Source organism: Artibeus jamaicensis, unplaced genomic scaffold, assembly GCF_021234435.1.
Source record: "Artibeus jamaicensis isolate MK-2021 breed Jamaican fruit bat unplaced genomic scaffold, CSHL_Jam_final contig_864, whole genome shotgun sequence".
Taxonomy (NCBI): domain Eukaryota; kingdom Metazoa; phylum Chordata; class Mammalia; order Chiroptera; family Phyllostomidae; genus Artibeus; species Artibeus jamaicensis.
This window is the reverse complement of record NW_026521992.1, coordinates 826,230-845,560: the sequence shown is the minus strand read 5'-3', so window position 1 is coordinate 845,560 and position 19,331 is coordinate 826,230. Positions and strand designations below refer to the sequence as shown.

At 44.0% G+C, this 19,331-nt stretch overlaps 1 pseudogene; it reads left to right on the top strand.

Annotated features, from left to right (window-relative positions):
* Window positions 1-12,517: 12,517 nt before the first annotated feature.
* Window positions 12,518-19,331, top strand: part of LOC119050936 (40S ribosomal protein SA-like) — a 55,324-nt pseudogene continuing 48,510 nt past the window's right edge.

Below are 19,331 nucleotides of genomic sequence, written 5' to 3'. Positions count from 1 at the left end.
CAATAGGGTTTGAGTTCTTATTTTCCTACTTTTTCACCAAGTCATATAATAAAGCATTTTAATGCTAATATGACAGATTAAAATGGCATTTTACTGTTGTATGTTTGAATTTCTTTAGTTATAAGGGTACGCATTTTTATATTTGTTGGCAATCTGTATTTCTTTTTTAAGCCAACATTTAGAAATTATAGTTTCAAAAAATCAGAATCAATTTATTTTCTATAGATTTGACTATATAAACATTAAAATGTCTGTAAGTTAAAGAACAATAAAATACCATCACTAAATACAGAAAGTGAAAGTCCATCTCTAAACTAGGAAAGAATTATTGCAACATACATAAATATGGGTAATATAAATGTTTCTTTTAAATCACAAAAAGAAGAAAATGCTCAACTTTAAAATAGGTAAAGGGCATACACAGACATAGAAGTCAAATAACCAATAACTATATGAACCAGTAAAAGTCCCTAAAAAATAAAAATGAGGCATCAAATTCAGTTATCAAACCAGCAAGAAATTTTTTTCTTATACTTCTTTTTTTTCATTCTTTTATTTTTTTAAATATATTCTATTGATTATGCCATTACAGTTGTTCTATTTCCCCCCTTCATTCTCCTCCACCCTGCACACCCTTCCCCCACCATTCCCCCCTTTAGTTTATGACCATGTGACTCAAGTTCTTTAGACTCTATATTTTTCCTACTATTCTTGCCCTCCCTCCTATCTCTTTTCTATCTATGGTCTATGCTACTTATTTTCTGTACCTTCTCCTCCTTTCTCCTCCTCACACTCCCCTGTTGCTAACCCTCAATGTGATCTTCATTTCTGTGGTTCGCTCCTGATCTAGCTGTCCTCTTAGTTTGCTTTTGTTTTAGGTGTGGTTGTTAATAACTGTGAGTTTGCTGTCTCTTCACTGTTCATCTTTTTTATCTTATTTTTCTTAGATAAGTCTCTTTAACATTTCATATAATAATGGCTTGGTGATGACGAACTCTTTGAACTTGATCTTATCTGAGAAGCACTTTATCTGCCCTTCCATTCTAAATGAAAGCCTTGCTGGATAGAGCAATCTTGGTCGTAGGTCTTTGAATTTCATATCTTGGAATACTTCTTTCCAGCCCCTTCTTGCCTGTAAGGTCTCTTTTGAGAAATCAGCTGACAGTCTGATGGGAACTCCTTTGTAGGTGACCGTCTCCTTATCTCTTGCTGCTTCTAGGATTCTCTCCTTCATTTTAATCTTGGCTAACGTAATTATGATGTGCCTTGGTATGTTCCTTCTTGGGTCCACCTTCTTTGGGACTGAGCTTCCTGGATTTCCTGGAAGTCTATTGCCTTTGCTAGATTGGGGAAGTTCTCCTTTATTATTTGTTCAAATAAGTTTTCCACTTGTTGCTCTTCCTCTTCTCCCTTCTGGTACCCCTATAATTCAGATGTTGGAATGTTTAAAGATGTCCTGAAGGTTTCTAAGCCTCTCCTCATTTTTTGAATTCTTATTTCTTCATATTTTTCTGTTTGGTCATTTTTTTCTTCCTTCTGGTCCACTCCATTGATTTGAGTCCCAGTTTCCTTCCCATCACTATTGGGTTCCTGTGCATTTCCCTTCATTTCAATTATTTTAGCCTTCATATGTTCCTTTAATTTGTGGCTAAAATCAACCAGTTCTGTGAGCATCTTGATCACCAGTGTTTTAAACTGTACCTCTGATAGGTTGGCAATTTCTTGGTTGCTTAGATATATCGGCTCTGGGGCTTTGAGTTCTTCTTGAGCCATGTTTTGATTTGTTCGTGCCAGTTACGTATGAGGAGTGGAGCCTTAGGTGTTCACCAGGGCAGGGCTACCCAGGTCGCTGGGTTGTGATGCTGTATGTGGGGGCAGGGTTAGAGAGGGAGCAATGGCAGTCCCCTCTGCTGCTTCCTGCCGCTGGAGCCTGCCCAGTTGTCTCACTGCTCGCTTTTTCACTGGTTTATATAAGCACAAATGTGTGACTTCTGTCAGCCTGCCGCCTTAGGCCTTCACTGTGTCTGCCTGTCACTATCCCACACTGGGATCCGCCCTTGGCTGCCTCTGCATGTGCCTGGGTCAAGGGATCTTTTCTGCCCCACCTGCTTCTCCGCTGCTGGCTCTGCCCCTCTTATTGGTCTGGCTGAGTGGTTGGTTTGTTGTAGTCGCATTTCCATATTGTTCAATTCTCTGTGGTTTGGCTGTATTCTTTGTTGCTAAAACTTTGTTGTTTTTAGACTTGGTTGTGCGAGAAGGTAGTGTTTCCACCTACTCATCCATCTTGGTGGAAGTCCTTTTTCTTATAATTCTTAAAGTTGCAAGAATTCAGCAGCATGGAGAGTCTCATACACAATGGTAGAGTAAGAACTGGTATACTCCAAGGTAATTTTTAAATTGCCTTTAAATGTGTATAATCAGAGGATTTTTTAGGGCAGTAAAACTATTTCGTATGATAGCATAAAGGTGGATACAGGTTGTCACACATTTATCCAAACCCATTTAATGTACACCATTAGAGTGAACCCTAATGTAAACCATGGAGTTTGCGTGATTCAAAGTGTCGATGGAGGTCTATCGACTATAACAGCCACACCACTCTGGTGAGGGAAATGGATAATGAGGAGGTGTGTGCATGTTGGGCAGGGAGCATATAACAAATCTCTATGCCTTCCTCTCAAGTTTTCTGTGAGCCTAAAATTGCCCCAAAAAGTAGTCTTATAATAAAAAAAAATGTAATGTGTATAACATGTTCTCTGATACAGTCTTCTTTTAGAAATTTATTCTAAGGAAGTTAACAGAGATGTAAACAATACTTTATAGATGCAGATTATTTGTGGCACCATTATTTTTAATGGGAAAAATATACACCCAATGTGCAATGATCTGGAATGTTAAGTGAATGTTGGTATGGCTATGTGATGGAATACTATGTGGACATTAAAAATCATGAGCAGACTATTGGAACACAAAAGAAATTGTTCACGCTACATTAAGGCAATACTCAAAGGGCAGTATCGACAATGTCATCTCACTGTGGGATGATGTGTGCATGTGGCGTGGAGCGCACAAGTGTTACAGGAGGGATCTGGCCAGATCACTGGGCATAGGGAGGTAACTCTGAAGGTGTGGGAGAGCCTGCCTTCCCCAGAGTGGGGGAGGAGCTGGGAAGTGCTGGAGGCAGCCCGTTGGAAGCGACAGGATAGATTTTCAGTCCCCTGGGTAAGAGTAGACAAGCTAGCAGAGCTCATGACACACCAAATAGGTGCCAGGCTAGTGAAATGTTTAGACGAGGAAAAAGACTCTTCTACTGGCTTCTGCAGTGTGTAGGACTTTGGGCCTGGACTTTTAAACAGACAGCACATGGAGGCTTGTGGCGTTTTTCCTCGCCCTTGCTCTCCCGGTAGGGAGCCAGTTCGTGAAAGCTGAGCCCTGAGCTGGGTCTGGCTGGTAGCAGCCCCTGGGATGCTGCAGCTCCTGGCACAGGCCCAGACCACGCTCCTTTTCAGTGCTTGGACACATGGGCCAGAATGCTCACTGGCCTGGGTGTGAGTAGCCTCAGGTGCCCAGGGCCCTGCAAGTGGAACCCTCTTGCACCACTGGCTGCAGTGGTCTGGCAGCAGCTCTAGGCCCTGGGAGGGTGAAGAAGCTCTGGCAAGGCAATGGTGACACCGGTCCCACAAGTGTGCCCTCCAGGGAAAGAAAACCTGAAGATGGAGAGCTATCACTGTTTGCATAGCAGCATCGGGCCAGGAGGACAGATGAAAGTGGAGCGGGGTGTCTGGACACTGACTCTGGCTCTGAGGGTGACTGGCTACTTCCTGTGTTTTGCTGAAAAGTTGGCCTGGAGCCAGGGAGTCCCCAGCTCCCCCAAATTGGGCAACATTTTAATAAAGATTTTTTCTTTTTCCATCAACCTTTGTGTTATGCCTGTGTACGGTGGCAGGTGGCTGAATCCCACTTTGTTAGTAACACAGACACCAGAGGAAAAATTTTTGGAAATATGCCCAAGAAATATTAATTGTAGCTATCGCTAGATGATACAATTGAAGATGATCTGTATTCCCTTTTGTAGTTTTCCATATTGTTTACATTTTATTTTACAATGTGCATGTAATACATCTTTCTCCTAAACTATAAAGCTGGGCAAATTATTTTCCATTGTATTAGGAATTTTTGTAGAATGTATGATAGTCTAGTTTGCAACAAACTAAAGTAATACTAGAAAGATGCTACACAATAGAAGTCGAATATTAATTTTTAAAAAGAGTACCTCAATTATTTACATTAAAATTACACTCTTATTTATACTGGTGTCTGGTATACTGATGCTGGAAAGATTCTGGGGAGGGAAACTATGTATTATTCTGATGGACATAATACAGCTGAGGTTACTTTTGGACAAAGACTTGCAGTAGCACTTGGAGTCTGAAAAAAAACCCTCAATTTTAACTTGCATTTTTTTTCATGTTACAAATGATTGGTTGAGACTCACAGTAAGAAGATTTTCCTGAGCTGTAACCTACTGGGTTGTGTTTTTTAAAAACATATAATTTGAAAATTAAAATTATCTTGTTCATTTTAGTCTGGCAGTTTCAGAAATTAAATTGTTTACGATGAAAGTATGTGAGTAAGCACCATGTCTTCTTTTTAATCCTATGATAGTTTCTAAATTTACTGCTAATATACAAAGAAGCTGGAAATTAGCCTAATACCCAATGGGGCAGAACACTTATCTTGTTGAGAAAAAGAAAGATACTGTGGGAGCTGCCCAATGTTACATTAAAAAACGAGCAAATTGCTTACTGTATGAATTACTTAATTTGGAACTATAGTCACTGTTGTTTGGGTTTACTGTTTTTATTCATACTTTCCACTCTTCAGTGTATGTGGGCAAGCTCACCATTAGTCGATGTGTGGTGCCTCCTGAAGAATTACTGAGGCACAAGTAACTCTGTAATTCCCTTCTCTACAAACGATTATGGTTTCTGTCACTAACTGTTGTGCCTCACTAACACATTCCATCATGAAATCAACTGTCAGACAATTTTATCTCATCTCTAGTTGGCAGTGTTTTTAATATAAATTCCTTTCTTTCAAAAACCCTTTCCTTGGGGTTTCAAATCTGTTTGCATTTTAACAGGTTTTCTATTGCTCTGTTTACCTTCTTTCAGAACTGCTAAATAGACTGAAATAAGCAGGCCTTTTATTCTCCCCTACACTTAATTTGGGGCCCCAAGGCTCAGGCAGCCCTCAGCCACCTTCTCTTTTCCTTTCACGCTGTCTTCCCAGGTGATCACGTAAGTTCTGAGTTTAAGTACCATCTAGGCTGCTGTCTCCCCAAAGCATGTCTCTGCCTCAGACTGCTCCTCTGAGATGTGACCCAACAAGCCCAACGCCAACTTCTGCAGAGAGACACCACCCTGGACTACAGTGTCAGAATGAGGCTGGGGGGGCTGGGGGAGCAATGGAAATTATTTTACTCAATCTCTTCACTTCACAGAGGAGGAACCTGAGGGTAAAAAGGATTCAGGGTTATGTCTACTTGGCATTTTCAGAGAACTGTCAGTTACATTTGTCGGAAACATGGCAAAATTAACATGTCTGAACAATTTCTTGATTTGGTCCCCAAACCAGCTCCCTATACTTCAGCTTTTCTTATGACAGCAGATGGCACCATGATCCCCCAATTACTGAAGCCAAAACCTAGGAATCATACGGGGTTCCTCACTTTTGTTACTAATCCATCTGCAAGTCTCAGTTCTGGTGAAACACATCTTGTGTGAGTGCACTTCTGTCCATGGCCACTGTCCCCACCTTGTCCGGGCTTCTGTCAGGCGGTGCCTGGACCAGTATAGCAGCTTTCTTTCACTCCTGCCTGATTCCAGCCTATTTGCCAAAAAGCTGCAAAAGTGACCATGTTAAAGTACAACTCCGAACCAAAGGGACTTAGAAGGGCGTCTCAAAGGCTCAGAGAAGCAAAGGTGATGGTGAATATGAAGAACCAAAGGGACCCTGGGGGCTGGCAGATGTGTTGTGAGGAGCTGACGGAGCACAGATTTACAGTGGGGGGAGGCAGGCACCTGTTGGGGACTTGCCAGCTCGCCTGTGCCTGAAGCCAGGCCAGTCAGTGCGGCCTCTGTGATGGGGGCTTCAGTGCTGGGCCTCGTTGGTCATCGTGCCTATCGAGGGTGCAGTACCACTGTGTCACTCCCCAGTTATATGAACCTAGACATGGACATGAACCCTGCCTGAGTCTGGCAATGACACAGCTGGATGAATGATCACTGTGCTTCTTTCCAGCTTTGTCTCTTCCCCAGCCTGTGGCGCAGGTCACGCTGGGGTTGTGTTGCTCTGTACTTCACACTCAAGGCCATTCCTGGCGGCCAAAACTAATGCTGCTTAGTTTCACTGCGGCCCTGGGTGTCCTGATGTATACTTTTGAGGTAACAGTTTTTCTTTGACACTCTCTCACTTTCCCTCTCTACCCTTTTTTCTGCCCTGGCAGCCGTTGTCCTCAGTGAGCCTGGGGTATGCAGGCTGCTGCCTCGCTGTCAAAGACCCCCCTGATTTCCAAAACTGCTCCCAAGCCCGGTGTGGGCAAGAACCAATGCTGCAAACTTCTCTCCTCCTGCTTCCATTAAAACTCCTCTTAGTCACTGACTGACTAAGAAAAGGACCTGACTGACTTTCCCATTGGATATCTAGAGAACAAACAAACAAACAAACAAACACCCCCTCCCTCACCTGGCAGAAATCACCAAGGAGAAGAAATCAGGAGTGGAGAGGACAACAAACTCTGGGTGCTGGAAAATAGAGGGGAAAGTGGGACCTGGCTTAGCAGACTAGAGAAAGTCAAAAACTATGTCACCCATGGGGGATGCTTAGAGAAGCTTGATTCAGAAAAGAAACACAAACAAATAAGAAAGCCTCAGGAACTGTGAGTGTCAGGAACCTTGCAAAATGGAAGCGAGTGGAGCTGAGAGTAGGGCTGTGTGAGTCTGCATAGGAAACAACCCAACAGGCCACCCCCACTCCACGTAACTGAGTGACTCCCTCCCCTCAGCAGGCTGCGGTCTTGCTTTCAGAGGAGCAGAACCAGAGGACAAGAGGGTGATTAGATGAAAAAGTATGTGCCGACTGATGAGAACCTAAGCTCCCTTCCCCTGTGTAACTTCAGAGTGTTCACAGCCAGACCCAAACCTCCCAGGGTCCTCCTTGGGGAACGTGACCATAGCAAGAGAAAACACCTAGTGATGCTGGTAACTGTGGGCCCTCAAATGCAGTGGTTAACTCCACTCAATGCACAGTGAAGCCTAAGTGTCAATAAATAATTTCCCGTCCACATACACACACATATAGAGCTTCTATATATGTTATAAAGTGAAACTTCTTTAAGGGTGAGGTTTAAAGAAGGCACCCTTAAAGAAGGCAGCCAAAGATCACCAGACATTTGAGAAACCCCCTTCCGCATGAAAGACAGAAACTAAGACAGAAAATAAGGAACCCAGAGGAGACAGTGACAACATAAAAAACAGAATATAAGTTTTTTAAAATGAGAATTTAAGTCTTCATAGTTCCATGAGTCAAGGATAATGGGTTCATCCTTCATCAGGTGATGGTAAAACTCTGATAGAGGAATTAAAATTGAATAGAAGGGTTGGATAGTAAAGTGATGATCAATCTCTCAGAATTTAGAACAACAACAAAATATGTAATATAGGAGAAAAATAATGAGAAAATTAAACAGTTATTCCCAGAGGTCCCACAAATAGACATTTCAGAACTAGACTAAAGAGAATGTATGGAAGAAATGGATCAGAAAAATAATTTATCAGAACTGAAAGATAGGAGTATCGAGCATAAAGGGTTCATTGACTAATCAACACAGTGTATGAGGGACTTCTAGTCAAGATGGAGGTGTAGGGAGACATGCTTCATCTTCTCATGGAACCATAGAAAGGAGTAGAACTAGATCTCAAGATAAATAACATCCAGAGCTTTCAGAAAATTGAGCTGTATGGAAGTCTGACAACCAAGGATTTAAAGAGCTGCATTCATCCAGAGGTGTAAGAGGGGCAGAGTCATGAAGGTAGATGGAGAGGCATGGAGGGCAGCGGCAGCAGAAGAATGGGTGTTCCCACATTCACATATGGTGGATAAAAGTTAGGAAGGAAACCTTCAGAGTGAGTGATCCCAGCCCCAGGCCAGACTGCACAGCCCAGGGTTTCAGTGCCAGGAATATAAATCCCCATAACTTCTAGGTGTAAAAACCAGTAGGGGTTGGGGCAGTGGAAGAAACTGATGGATTTTCAGGAGACTCCATTTAAAGGACTTGCACAGATTTAGAACACATGCAAACCCTCCTGCTCTGGAATACACCACAGGAGCAACAGCTGGAAGGACACCAGTCATATATGGTGGGTAAAGTGACTAGAAACAGGGTGAGTGCCCAGCAAGCTTCCAGAAGCCAAGGCAGTGGCATTGTTTCCTCTCCAAGCCCTCTGCCCACACAGAGCCACAAAGCGGTGATGCGTGTTGCCCCTCCCTGGCGATTACCTAAGGCTTTGCCCCACACAATTTACAGGTGCCTTTTCTGCAATAGGCTGCTCTACTAAGAAAGGGAGTCAAAGCAGCTCTACCTAATACATAGAAACAAATACAGGGAGGTTGCCAGATTGAGGAGACAAAGAAACATGGTTCAAATGAAAGAATAGAATAAACCCCCAGAAAAAGAGCTAAATAACATGAAGATAACCAATCTATCACATGCAGAATTCAAAACACTGGTGATCAGTATGCTCAAAGAACTCATTGAGTATGGCAACAACATAACAGAAGTGAAAATTACATTAAATGAAATGAAGAAAAATCCACTGGGAGACAACAGTGGAGGGGATGAAGCTGGGGTTTGTATCAGTGATTTGGAACATAAGAAATAAGCATTCAACCAGAACAGAAAGAAGAAAAAGGAATTAAAAAAATGAGGATAGTATAAGGAGCCTCTGGGACATCTCCAAACATACCAACATCCAAATCATAGGGATCCAGAAGGAGAAGAAGACCAAGAAATGAAAACTTCTTTGAAAAAATAAGGAAAGAAAACTTTCCTAATTTGGTGAAGGAAGTAGACATACAAGTCCAGGAAGCACAGAGTCTCAAACAAGTTGGACCCAAAGAGGACCACACCAAGACACATCATATTAAAATGCCAAAGGTTAAAGATAAAGGCAGAATCCTAAAAGCAGCAAGAGAAAAGTAGAGCGTTATCTACAAAGGAGTTCCCATAACACTGTCAACTGATTTCTCAAAAGAAACTTTGTAGGCAAGAGGGGACTGGCAAGAAGTATTCAAAGTGATGAAAAGCAAGGACCTACAACCAAGATGACTCTATCCAGCAAAGTTATCATTTAGAATAGAAGGGCAGATGAAGTGCTTCCCAGACCAGGTAAAGCTAAATGAGTTCTTTGTCACCAAGCCATTATTACATGAAATGTTAAGGGACTCATCTAAGAAAAAGAAGATCAATTCATAACTATCAACAATTGATTCTAAAAAAACAAACTAAGCAAACAAACAGAACAGGAACAGAATCATAGAAAGGAAGATCACTTGGAGGGTTATCAGCGAGGAATGGGAGGGGGCAGGTTGGGGGAAAAGGTTCAGGGATTAAGGAGCATAATTTGTAGGTACAAAACAGAAAGAGGGATGTTAAGAATAATACAGGAAATGGAAAAGCCAAAGAACTTAGATGCACAACCCATAGACATGAATGATGATGGCGGGGGGGGGGAATGATAGTGGGAATGGGGGTTACCAGATGGAGCAGGGCAAAAGGGAAAATATAGGATGACTGTAATAGCATAATCAATAAAATATACTTTAAAAATGTATGAAAAAAGATCCACGCAAAGTCACTTACCATTAAATTTCAGAACACTAGGAAAAAGAATGGACTCCTGAATCCTCTAAATAAAAATCTGGCACTAGAAAGAAGGATCAGGAATCATAGATGGCAAGAGACTTCCTAAAAGCAACACTCGATATTAGAAAAACAATGAAGAGTGTCTATTCGATTCATAGGGAAAATAATTCCCAGCCCAGAATTCTATTATCTACTCAAATTATTGATCCAAAATAAGGGCAGGGAAAAGACATATTAGTTGTGCAAGGTCTCAAATTTTACTCTCCATGTGTTCTTTTCTTGAAAGCTCCTAGAAGAGGTCCTTCATCAGATTTGAGAGTGTGCCCAGAGGGGAAGGCGCAGGGCCTGCAGGGGGTCCAGCAGGGCAGCACCGGGAAAGGCCCGTGACCAGCAGGCCCCTGGTTAGAACAGGACAGGGGGTTCCAAGAAGGAGGTCCTATGAAAAAGATGAAATCGATAGGATTATCTGAAGTATTGCAACATGCCGAGAGATTGTATGCATATGAATGGTAGAGAATTTGATGTTAAATTAAAAAATAGATACAAAGAAACCAACAAGAGTCACAACAATAAAATGGTAAAGGAAAAATTAACTAGTGTGCATATATGGCTCAGCTGTGAATAATGTTTATGATGAGAATGTGAACCGTCACGTGTGAGTGCATGTCCACACGTATATTTTTTGTGGGTTGGGTAGAAAAGAGCTATATCTTCATTTCTGTAACAGAAACCAATAAGCACTATCTAAAAGCTAAGAGAAAGATCCAGAAATCACAGCATCCACATTTTATTTAGAATTATGACTGCGAAGAACAGAAGAAGCTGAAAGAGAGGTTGCCTTTGTGGAGTCAGAGCTGGCAGTGGGGAAAGGCTGGAGAGGGGACTTCTGTGTCATCGTTGTTATAAGCCTTATACACCATTTGGCTTATAAAGGGTTTTAGCTTTTTAAAGTGTTTTATAAACTTTACTCAGAAGGGAGGAGAGGAAGAAAGAAAGGAAAGAGGAGGGAAGAACGCATAAATTAGTTTATGTTAAGATAATTATGATCTATAACAGCTTAACACATTACCGTTCCCAAGAGCACTTGTGTTTTAAAAAGTGACAAGATAATCTGTTTACACTGTAACCCAAGAAAACGAATCAGGCCCCATAAGTAAATGGGGGATACACGTGGGAGCTGTGTGAACTGAGATGACCCAGCAGCTTGGAAACCACATGTGGAAGAAGGAGCAGAACTTGGGTAGCTGGAGAAAAAGGGAAGTGATTCCAGAAGTGAGAGAACTAAGGAAGCTTAATTGATCTCCGTACCCCTACAGCCTGGCGTAGGTGGGTGAGCACTGGGAAGATGGAGCAGAGCCCGGAGCCCGAGAGTGGGAGGTTCAGGGAAGTACCTGGCCCGATCCGGAAGAGGATTTGTGTATAGACAGGTAACAGTTGGAACTATGTTCGTTTGCTTGTGTGTGCTTGTGTTTGGTTGGGGTTGGGTGGAGGTGCTTATTATGAGGGCCTGGGAGTTGAACTCAGGAGCCAGAGGTTTTGATGACTCACCAAGAACAGGACGGTGATGATCTGGGAGGAATTCTGAGACCTTTACTAACTCGTGTGTCTCCTGCAGAAGATATGGGTAAGATAAGCATTCTCAGATATTACTTGTAAAATTGCCAATGGGTATATCATTTTGGAAAGTAATATGGTAATAGAGGCCTATGAAAATGCTAATACCCTTTCACGCAGCCATTTTATTTCTGGGTCTGTATCCTGAAGCAATAATTCCGTATTTAGACAGATTTTGGCACAAAGACTCACCCTGCAGTGTTATTTATAATGTAAGGAATAAGAAATAATCTTGGTTTACATATTTGCTTCTTTTCTGTGCATTTTTAATAACAATGTGAATGTATATCTGTGCCTAACTTTTTGTCTATGTTACATTTGTTGAGCTGCTCTTAAATGATGTTTAAAAAGAATTTGGTAATGTGGAGATACTGTGTTAAATAATAGGAAAAATTAAACAATATATAATTATCACAGTCTATTTTTAAAAAGTATGACAAGACAGAAAAACTAAAAGCAATACAATGAAATATTAACAGCAATAGATATGAGTTGTTTTCTTTCTATTCTCATGCTCTTTTTCAAATTTATATAATAAACACAAATTGCTTTATAACTGAAAGTATAATAAATGCTTGGACGCAAAGGTCCTATAACATTGACAGATTTGTATCATTGAAATGAGGTAATATACAACTTCTTCAGAAATATCCCAAGATTTGAGGTCCTCTCTAACATATTTAGCTACTTTTGTTTCTGATCAACTATATAAAATATTGAATTTAAAAATTAATCACATCTCTATCTATAGAATTACCGTGTATGTAAAGTTTCTCTGCATATTCTCTGCTAGTGAATAGCTTTTTCCCAGTGGTTCAAAAAATTACTATACTATTCCTTTTAAATCATTTGATAAAGATTTTTATTAGATTTTCTACAGGCTACACTGTGGTTATAATGAGCAAAGCCAGCTGTCATTCAAACTGAAATACTTTGGATCCAAAGGCCACAGAGCGTGTTCACAGCAATGCTGGGCGCATGTCCCCGAAGGCAAGGTAACGTCAGGCGAGAGGGAGGCCTGTCGACAGTGCGTTCTAGGGCCACCACCAAGCTACTCTGTCTGGCGGAAACATTAAAACAAGGAGAGATCTGACACATTCTACTGAAATTTCTTTTCCTAAAGTTTAGTAGCCAGGCTCCAGGCCTTGAGAATTGTTGAAAATTCTGAAATGTCTCATATCTATTCTTACTGTTTTCTTGTCACTGAGGAAAGGGTAGATGGCTCTTTCCCCTCACCTCACCAGGAAACTGGTTGTGTAGGATTGTGGAAGACAGATGAATATGTTGTTATTCCTAAAGCTTTAGAGATTCCCTGGAGCTCGGAGTCTTATCAGCTTGAAGCCTGCCCCCCTTTACCTAGTCTTTACATGTTATTTACATTTCCCTATTCAGAAACATGCTACAGACACTTACCCTGTGCTATGTGAAGGGACGGGTTCCACTGATCCTAAAGAAGTTCTTGTCCCAAGGTGCATTTTAACAGTGCTGATAGTTGAGAAACAGGCTGTGTACGTGCATTTCCATGTAACTAATACTGCTCAGGACCACAAGGTGGCTCTGTAGCTACAGCAAAGGTTTTGGTAAATCCCAGAAACTTTCCTCGCTAAGAATCTTCAACTTGCGGCAAATGCTCATCGTACCTGTATGTGGCACTGTTGGTGGTGACAACTACTCCATCCTGGATAAGTTCAGTGTTTTTCCCTTTTTACTTAGTGATTTCTTAATTTATTACTTCGGTGACTTTAATGTTTTAACAATCAGGATACTGACACTATATAAAAGCATATTTGTAAATAGATATGTTTTACATGGCTATTTCAGGCACTACCATCTTTTTCTTATGAACTTTGTTTAATAGGGGAAAAATAAGCTGTGCTTAAAGACCACAGAACATTTTTTTGTCCTATAAATCCCCAAGAAGATATTTCTCATTGCAATTTTCAAATGGATTGGTTTCTGCTATTAATAGTCAAGAAACACACTGTTCCTTATAGCCTGTCTTAACTGAACAGCACTTAATTCAAGGTCTCAAGGGCACACAATTTATGGGGGCTCAGGTAGCTCTCTGCATCCTTCATGGAGAACAGCGTGTTCCTGAACAAACTGGGTGCAGCGCTGCGGTAACATAAGTGGTCATGTTTGTGTGGGTTGTTCTCGGCAAAGTTACCTTTGCTCCAAGACATGACCATGGCATCTGAGACATTTTCATTGGGTCCAGTAGAGTTGCAGAGTATGAAGCAGGAGCCTAGGGGACTTTCAGACTGAGGAGGTAGGTGGTTATCTCTCCAAGTGGATGTGACCTGAGAAGTTCTGAAAGGACCCACCATACCTTCTCCACAATCCTACCTTGGCAATGACCAGCAAGGTACTCAGAGCCAACTGAGAGAGTTGCAAGCTGGGGCACCTTAGAATCACATCGTGTGGTTCTGATGTATGGATTTATAGTGTAGGGTGAGGACAGACAGTGATGTTTGATGCCCTCCACCCATGGTGGTTTTCAGGTGAAGACAGGATAAAGAACCAATGGGTTAGGGACTTAACTGGACAGAGGGTACTGGAGCAGGAGACACACCTGTCACTCCCTCCCCACTTAGCACCTTGCCAGTATTTGAGAGATTGCCCCACAGCACCTCAGACCGCCCGGAAGACAGAGAGGACAGGGTTTGTAACAGCAGCTTTGGGTTATTGGAGACAGATAAGGTAACTTCTGCAGGAAGTGTTGGGCCCATCTAGCCCTGAGTGTGGGGTAAGGAGAGAGAGAAACAATGCCGACAGTCGGGATCCTCAGGGCACCTGCACTTGTGCTACTGAGTTTAATCTCATCACTGCCCTGCAAGGTAGGTATTGCCCCCATTTACTACAGGTGAAGATCAGCATCCCTTGGTGATTCTCTGTTTTGCCCAGAGTCACACAGGAACAAAGTGAAGAGGTGAGGCCCCCACAGAAAGCAAGCCCAGGATGAAAGGAAGAGGAAGCCTGGAGAAGACAGATGGTGAAACAGAGACTGGCGCCAGCCAGCAAAGGGGTGTCGGGCCCCAGCAACACCTAGCCTCAGTGCACAGACTTGGAAGCGACTTCATCCCTGAGAGCAGCGGCCCCCACTGTGCCTGGAGACCTGGCCTAGGTCCTAGTGCCTGGGTTCCCATTTGACAGATAGAAAGACTGAGCCTCTGAGAGGTTAAGCAACTCCCCCAGGCTGCCACAGAAAGAGCAATTGGGCCAGGATGTGGCCTCAGGTGCCACACTAGACATCCTCACTCCCTCCCTGCAGGACTTTGAGCTCCTTTCCTTCTAGAAGCCTTTCTTCTTCACCTTCTGGATCCTTTGCTTTGCAGGTGCTCTTAGCACCCTCAATCTCTACCCCTCCACCGGCTGGCTGTCCGAACCCCAACTCTCCCCAAGGCCTCTCAGAGGGGTGCCTGCCCACTCTGCATCCCCAGCACCACAGAGCCCGGAGGTGGGGTCAGCATTCGCCTGTTCTCTAAGCTGTTTCTGTGGGATTACCAACTTCTCCCCCTTCAAAAATCTCTGCTCACAGCTTTCTGCACTACCAAAGGACGGGCCAGTATGGCCTTGTTCTCGGTTCCCACGTAACTTAAAGGGAAACTTTCACAAGGTTCAGAGGCCTCGATGTCCTGCCAATGAAGGAGGAAGATGTCCTCAGATTCCTTGCGGCAGGAACCCACTTAGGTGGCACTGACATTGACTTCCAAATGGAACGGGACATCTACAAAAGGAAAGGTGATGGCATCTGCATCATAAATCTGCATAGAACCTGGAAGAAGTTCACTGGCAGCCCATCCCATTGTTGCCATTGAGAACCCTGTTGATGTCAGTGTCACGTCATCCAGGAACACTGGCCAGAGAGCTGTGCTGAAATCTGTGGCTGCCACTGGAGCCACTGCCACTGCTGGCTGCGTCACTCCTGGCACCTTCACTGACCACGTCCAAGTGGCCGAGACTTCTGGTGGTTACTGATCCCAGGGCTGACCAACAACCTCTCACCGAGGCGTGGTGTGTTAACCTGCCCACCATCGCTCTGTGTAACACAGACTCTCCTCTAGGCTATGTGGACATTGCCATCCTTTGCAACAACAAGGGGGGCGGGGCATCACTCAGTGGGTCCGATGTGTGCTAGTGAGGGATGCTAGCCCGGAAGTTCTGCGCATGTGCAGCAACATCTTCCGCAAACACCTGATCTTGACTTCTACGGAGAACTTAACGAGATTGAGAGGGAAGAGCAGGCTGTTGTTGTGACCTAGGAGGCATTGCAGGGTAAATGGACAGATCCAACTCCCAAGTTCACTGTGGCTCAGCCCAAGGTCACTGACTAGTTTGAAGGTCACTGTGCCGACTCAGCAGTTCCCTACTGAAGACTGGAGTGCTCAGCTGCCACTGAAGACTGCTCTGCAGCCCCCACTACGCAGCCCATGGAATGGGTGGGAACAACCTGGAGTGGTCTTAAGCTGGTCTTTCACAAACTTAACAGAATGGAAATAAGGTTGGTGGAAAATAAACAGTTTCTAAAAGCTGAAAATAAAATCTCTCCTCACAGAATCTGCCATTTATTTTTTTTCACTTGCCTATACCCCTCGGGGGCGGAGGCTCTGGCACTCTCTGCCTATCAAAAGTCCCACATACCCTGAGTGAGCTCACTGTCTCCAGTGTCCCTGTGCCCTGAACTCCAGTGACCTCAGTCTTCATTCCACATGAGTCACATGCAATATCCTGGACTTTTCTAATACCCAGTTGGCTCCAACTCTGTGGATCTTAAACTCCACTGGTCCCTCTCAGATCCTTTAAGCTGGTAGTTCTCAAACTTTAGGGTATATATCAGAGTCTCCCAGGGGACAGTTAAACACAGCTAGCTAGACCTTCCCCCCAAAGATTTCTATTCAGGAGGTCCGAGATGGAGCCTGTGAATTTGCAGGCTCCATCTGAATTTTGCTGCTGCTGCTGCTGACGACACTTGGAAAGCTCTGCTTTGAGCCCACTCAACCCTGAGAGCATGTTCAAATCACCTAGGGAACCCTACAGACCAGCTATGCTCAGGCTCCACCCTAGGCTAATTACCCCAGAATCTCTAGGGGTGGGGCATTTCCATACCTTTAAAACTCCCAGGTGATTCCCGGGTACAGTCAGCATGGAGCTATACTGCTCTAAGTGTCTCCAGCCACGTCTGTTGTCTCAGTCCTTGCCTTGCTTAGCAAAATTGCAGTCCCAGATCAGTCCAACTTTGTGCTTCGAGGCCTGGGCTGCTGAGCATGCACGATCACACGGATTCGGACCATTACAAGTGTAGAGCTTCTGCTCTCTGCTGGGTACTCAGTGCTGCTCAGCAGTCTGTTGATGGGTCCCTCGTCAACTCTCTCTCTGTCCCTGTGACAACTCTCCTGCTGGCTCCTCTGATCCTCCGCCTTAGTAGCAGGACAGCAGTAAGAGAACTTCTGAGCCTCAGTTGTCCTGTCAGAGGGTGTTCCCAGGGTTACAGATGATGGTGCAGTGCCAGGCATACAAGGAACTCACCCACAGTCTCGTTGGTGTTGGGTTATGGTGCTGTTGCTTATTCTCAATAAAGGGTCCCACCACCAACTGCATAAATAGCTATGAACCCCTCAATTTCCTATATGCCTGCCTCCAAATTTTTATGAAAGTGTCAGAATAAATATAATCTCTTCTTGTCATTTCTGCCTAGGTCTATCAAATATGAAACGTTATCATTCTGGACAAATTCAGGAGTTGGGAAGAAGCTCTCTGCCCTTCTCTCCACCCCCTCACTCACTCCCATGGTGGGGAGTTTGGGAGAAGGAGTAAGTCCAGGGGCCCTGCTCATTTCTTTCTCCGTGGAGTTGCTGTCCCCAGAAGCCAAACCTCTTCTCCTTGACCACACCATTGACTTTCTCTGACACAGGATGCTGTGATCCGCGGCTGGTTCTGTGTCTGAAGGGGGAGGACAAAATGCCTCTTTCAGTGCTGAAGTCAGGAGGGTGTGTGTGGGGTGGGGGGTGGGGCAGAGTGAGAGGAAAGGCCCTGGGCCCTGTATCTAAACAAAGCTCTCTTAGCACAATAAATCAGGTTGCTTGGTCTCTGGTTCCTTATTTCTCATTTGGTTCCTCATAGGGAGGGAAGGAACACAGGGCTGTGATTAATTATTTTCCCCAGTCCCCATCACAAGTTACATTTCCCAGGAGCCCACCAATCTAATTTTTCCACCTGTGCCCTGGATCCTGTCCCTTCCCCCTTCCTCAGGAACAAAACTCCATCAATCATCCCTTCTCCTAAATGCATCTTCATCTTCTCCCTTCCTGCAGGTTCTTTTCCTGCAACATTTATATCTCTAATATTTGTGTATATAATATAAATTTATTAAACATATAACATTTATCTAATTTCCTATCATTTAATTGATATAATATCTAATTAAAATATTACTTTTAGTCTTTTCCTCTTAGGAAAAAGGAACCCCAAACCACAGCGTTTACTAGATGTGCCTCTCCTCTGTTTGCAGCCTGGCCAAGCGCATGCTGTCCGCCTACATCCACCCTCCCACCTCCCTCTCCTGCCATCTCCTCTTTAACCCGCATCCTGCCTGCAGGTCTAACCATTCAGCTGAAACTGCTCTCACCAAAGCTACCCCTTCTTGTAGCTAAATTCAGTGCTCATTTTTCAGTGCTTATCTTAACTTATCAAGTCTGCAACATTTGACCCAACCCATCTGCTTGGTGGTCAGTTCAATTGGTTTCTTTTTCTGGTTTTCCTTTTGAGAACTACTTGACCATTCCTTCTGTCCACCTCTTGAAGCCTCCTTTCTCTTTTGTGACCCTCAGGTACAGGTGTTCTCTGGAGTGGGGCCTGTCCTCTCCTGCTCCCTCTTCAGACTTCCTTGCCCATGGTCCGAGACCGTGGACAGGGCCCTCTAATCTCTCCCTCCTAGATTACAACTCCTGCTGCTATGGACCACCCTGCCTGGGTGTCCCAGAGGTACCTCAACCAGAGTCCAAAACTGACCTTGCTGTCTTCGACCTCTGCCTACCCCCATACCGCCACCTTCAAACACCAACAGAGAGGAAATGCTTCAGCACCTCCCCATTACTTACATCAGTGTAGGATGGGGTTTGAGGGGCACCATGACATTCAGTCCAACTATCTGTGTGGCCTCTTCTCAGTCACCGCCACTTGAGCTTTCATGCCCTAGGAAATGGGAGCCCCTGAGGTTCACCTACAGGCTGAGATTTTGGGCCTGCCGTGCTTTGCTCAGGTGGTTGATCCTGCCCAGTATGGCCTTTTTCATGTGGCCTCGAAGTCTCATCCTATCACCATTTCCTCTGTGAAGGCCTCCCAGGGCCCCATCGGGCTGAGTTGGGTAACTCCTTACTGATCCCCTCCGCCCCCAGCACCAGGTATATGTGTCTAGCATGTCTCTTAAAGCATTGCATTGTAAATCGTGTTTCCTCCTCCCCACCCCACCCCCTATAGATGCCATGAGTCCCTTGAGCTCCTTGGGGATTCTGCATCATCATTGCCTGACTCAGAGCTTAGTACCAGATAAGTGCTCAACAAACAGCTCTAATCAGGAATACTGAAGGCAAATGGTTGTATAGCATAACTGTGGCTCTGAAGTTTCACAGTTAGATGACTTCAGTCTTCATTTCTGTACCCATAAAATGGGATGAGAAAGTTAAATGAGTTAGTGCTTGATGCGTGGTAGTTGGTGGCTGGCACTCAGTAAGCATTATAACTCATGTGGGTGTAATCTAGATTCTGTGGGGAAGGGTCTGTTTACCAGGCCATC